Raw genomic sequence first — 5,201 nt, forward strand, 5'->3', positions numbered from 1 at the left:
TCATCTGTCTTTGTACATCCACATACAGTGGAGATCAAAATTTGAGAACAATTTATGAACATTTGATTGTTTCAAAAATAATGTAATCTTTTATCATTCAAAATTTGAGGGAATTTTAGTTGTGGCTATACCATGCTATTAGAACAGTGTTTTATAATATAACCAAGGCACTTCGACAAAAACCCTTTATTTTGTGGGAAAACACAGTGATCAAAATTAGAGAACAGCAATGATCGTAACATGAAGAAAGAATACAACTGAAATTTCTGAAGGTTACAGCAGTCAGAAATTAGTAGGAAGTGTAGAGGATGTTGCTTTGCAAATCTGTAGCTACAGGACATCACTACTCTGGTATGATCTTGGTCCACTCTTCTTCCAGTCTCTTCCATAGTTTGGAGGAAGTGTCAAACCATGACACTTCCTCCTCCACCTTTCACTGAATTCTTTACACATTTGGGTTCAGGCTTTCCCCAGTTTGATGACGAACATAATGTTTCTCATCAGACCCAAATAAATTAAACTTGCTTTCATCACTGAAGAGAACTTTGGACCAGTTCTCCTCTGTCCACACAACATGCTCCTCAGTAAAGGTTAGTCTTGTTATGGAAGCAGACTTCACACAATGGGTTAATTCAATGCAGATGGATTTATTTGACAGCAGAGTAAAAGCAGATGAGGGGATGGTAAGTATTATTTTCAAATGTCAGATCAATGGAGAGATGAGTCGATAACTGGAATGTATTTGCCTTGACAGGAACTCGTGGACACTGGAAGAATCACACACCTCACTGTGAAACTTGAACAGACTGGCAGGAGATCGCTGGAAGAAACTGGACACAGGAGATTGGAGGACACGACGCTGGAGAGGACACAGGAGGTAGGTTAACAGGCAGGTAGTAACAGGTAAGTCACTGAGATAGCTTTAGGAGTCCACTTCGTTAGAACGTGACCAGACGTTTGAGTGCAGTGAGGTGTGTGGCTTTATGGTGCTTGGTGATGAGGCTCAGATGGCGTGCAGGTGTGCTCCATTAGTATTCAGGTGATGGTGTGCATTGTGATTGACTGGTGTGGGAGCCTGGCCGATCTGTGACATTACCCCCCTCTCCATGGCCTGCTCCAGAGGGCCGAGGACCCCGACGTCATGGTGGTCTACCTCTTCCCCTGGGAGCTGGTTGATCTGGATATATGTGGAATGGAATTGGAAGTGTTGGGTCTAAGATGTCATTTCTGGGGACCCATGACCTCTCCTCCGGGCCATAGCCCTCCCAGTCTACAAGGTATTCCAGCTGACCACCACGGCGCCGGGAATCCAGGATCTTCTTCACCTCATAGATGGCGCCGTCCTCCAGTATCAGCGGGAGAGGGGGTTCTTCACTCGGACCAGGCTCTGTGGAGGGAGAGACAGGAGAGTGGTAAGGTTTCAAAAGTGACACGTGGAAAGTGGAATTAATTCTGTATTGTGGAGGGAGTTGAATTTGGAAGGTGACTGGATTGATCTGTCTCAGGATGGTGAAGCGGCCAACATATCTGGGACTAAGTTTTTTGCAGGGCAGGCGCATCTGGATGTCCCTCGTTGACAGCCAGACCTTTTGTCCCGGTTGGTAGAAAATCCACATCTCCTCTCCTCTCCTCTCCTCTCCTCTCCTCTCCTCTCCTCTCCTCTCCTCTCCTCTCCTCTCCTCTCCTCTCCTACCAAGGTCACTTTCTATCACAACAAGATCAGCAACACTTCAGCCACACTGCCAACTATTCACAATATTCTTCTCTCTCCTCCTCCACCTCTCTCACTGTTGATGACCTTGCCACTTCTTCACTGATAAGGTGGAGACTATTAAACCGTCAACATGCAGCTCACTATCCTTCTTTTTCTCTTCTTATGGAGACTGATATCTTCAAGTTCTCCTTTTGAACTGTCCTCCCACTTGTCCTCCAGACCCCCCCCCCCCCCCCATCACGTTTTTACTTAATTAAAAAAACAAACGAGTCTCTCTCCTAATTTTCATGTCCAAAACATTCCAAAGAGTTGTTCAATGAACTATGCTTTTTTTTCTTACAAAACAACCTTTTCAATAACAACCTGGGTTCAAGAGCAGATACATCACAGAGAATACCTTGTTGTCTGCTGATGAATCAGCTGGCAAGAGTTAATTCCAAATCATCTGTCCTTCTCACTGCAACCAAGATCATACAAAGCTTTTTTTCAGCCTGGTCGTTTGCCGTTCTGGATGCAGGAATGCCACATTCAGAAGAAAGTACTCCTTGTAATCATAGCCAACTCATCAATCAATCCACACATGTCTATAGGGTTCTTCAATCTTAAAGCCAACTGAGGATATCCCCCCATCCCCCCTCTATAAACAACACACTAAAGACCAGACTGAAAAAAAGGGGAAAGAGAGGAGGAATTGAGATCTGGATGACCAAACAGACTCAAAACTGGATCCCTTGAGACAGCAGCTCATGCATGTATGAGATACAACTCTGACAGAGTCTCTTTGTTCAAAAATAATTTGAATTTGGACATATACAACCATTTAGTAGTCTCTCTACCTCTCTCTCTCTCTTTCTCTCTCTCTCTCTCACACACTCACTCTCTCTCTCTCTCTCTCTCTCTCTCTCTCTCTCACACACTCACTCTCTCTCTCTCTCACACTCACTCACTCAATTGTTTGTCCTCTTTTTTTCTGCCCGCCCTCTTTTGACTCTGCTTCCTCTTACCTCAAATGTACAGTAGCCATGCAGTTGGAATTGATATGCATTTCATATGATCTGACTGTATAATATGAGCTATACCACATTTTATCCCTTACTATTTTTTTTTTTGGTAAAGCATCAAATGTGTGAGATTTCCATTGTAATGTATAACTACTGTACGCTTTGGTGACTAATTTTGGTACACACATTTGTATTATCTCAAATACATTTTGCACAATCTTCTTATGCCCCACTTGCATTTCGAGTTGTGGGGTTGGAGTGGACCTTCATGCCTATTTTATTTTTTATTTTTAAAACCAAATTCATACAAAATTGCCACTGTCTAATATAGTTTTGATTTGTCATCAGATTGAGTTGGGCTGTATGTATTGGTTGTTGCAATGCCATTTTTGGTCTATTTAACCAGTAAGGTTTACATAGATACAATCCTTTACAATAATGAATGTGCCTGTCAATGGAACAATGCTGTCCTTACCTCCCCCTCACATGAACATATATAGACCTTTAGCCATGTTCGCTGTGGAGGAGGGGGATGGTTGCCACCAACCTAAAAGAGCTCTTTTCATCAGGGACTCATTAGAATTATAGAATATGTAGTCACGGGGAATCAGCAGTGTGTATAGAGTAACATGACCAAGATGAATCAGATGACTTTATATGCCTGACTCCTTCAAAGTAAGCACAAATAAAGTCAGACCTCCTCAGAGAGACAGGTATGGATTTACACAATGAGGGGAAGTCTTCTAAAATGTTATCAAAAATATGTGTGCAATAAATCAGCTTCTTTTTAAATTCTGCACTATTTGTTTTACTGTTAGTTAAAAGGGCTTCGTGCAATTTAAAACATGCCTGAATACATGCAAGAATTCATACAGAGCCCCTAAGTACGGAGCCCCTTAGAGCTCATGGTGGTGGAAAGATTTCGGGGTGGGTGAAAAAAATTCGGGGTGGGAGAAAAAAATATTTTTCAAATCTTTTGCGTTCTCTCGCAAATATTTAGAGAGCGCAAAGTTTTGCGAGGGAACGCAAACATCTTTGCGAGAGAACGCAAAAGATTTGAAAAATAATTTTTTCTCCCACCCCGAATTTTTTTCACCCACCCCGAAATCTTTCCACCACCATGAGCTCAAAGGGGCTCCGTATATTTTGGCCAACTACATACAAAAACATTTAATTACTTGGTTGAATTATTTGTTCTGCATTTACTAAAACACTTACAGAGCATATGAGTTACTTTGTTGGTGAATTATTACCTATAGCAAACAAGGCACAGGATAGAGAGAGAGAGAGAAAGAGAGAGAGAGAGAGAGATTATTCATAAGGCTGAGATAGCTATTTTATTTTTCCCAATTTTGTTTGTCTATTATAGTTTCCAAAATGGATTCAGTGATTCTGGTAGAGATTTGAGGTTCAAACTGAAAGTCATGCAGTAATAGTCATGTGGGATTGAATGCATGCCGTGTGAAAGCTGTATCAGAAAGACTGATATCCAAGGGGATAAAATTAGTTCAAAGTGACCTCAAAATTACACTCTGATATCAGCATGGATTTTACACACATGGACACTTTGTAAAATTAAAACATGTTGATCGATACTTTTGATATATGACCTGTATATTGATCCAAAATGGAGAAGGGGAATATAAAACAAATTCCTTGTGCATCTGAATTAGAAGCAGCATATTGAATTGTAAAACAGGCCTGTTTTCTCTCTCTCTCTCTCTCTCTCTCTCTCTCTCTCTCTCTCTCTGTGTGCATGTGTGTGTGTGTGACATAGATGCTCAGCTGGGCATTAACTCCATCTGTTCTCTCTGAGTGCCTTCCTCTTTCTGGACAGTTGGACTTCATATACATTTGTTAGAAGTGTGTGTGTGCATGTGTGTCACTTTAGTGAAATGGGGGAGGGGCACACATTAGGTTTAATGATAACATATTGAAATGTAAAGGCATCAGGACACATCTGTAGATTTATAATCCATGATTCACCACAGTTAAATGCACAGAGCACAACTGAATGATGAAAATAATGTACCCATAATTTTATCTTTTAAATTTTACTCGACGTAATGCAATATCTGGTTGATTCTCCTGATTGGTAAAGCTGTTTTTCTGAGCCACTTCTACAGTATTGTTAAACTAGCAGCAATTTTAGCACAGAATTACCATTATAATCAGCTTCTGGTTGATGATTAAACAGAAGGCTACAAACTGTTACATAAGAGCTGATAGTTTATGCACACGTTGTAAAGGTCTTGTACAACTGTGTGATTGATGATTATCACCATTGAGGTTGACAGGAAGAATGTTATTTCATGGTATGACAGGTGCAGACATGTCAACTTAACCTTACAGCGTTAAATTAAATTAAACACTGCTGGTATTCAAGTACACTGCATTCAGCTCATCAAGCAGCGACTGTAATTTCGCGTAACTCAAACAGCGCACAGCAATCTTACAAAATAAAGGCACATACCTATGGGGGTTGT

The sequence above is a fragment of the Barbus barbus genome, assembly GCF_936440315.1.
Source record: "Barbus barbus genome assembly, chromosome: 7".
Classification (NCBI taxonomy): domain Eukaryota; kingdom Metazoa; phylum Chordata; class Actinopteri; order Cypriniformes; family Cyprinidae; genus Barbus; species Barbus barbus.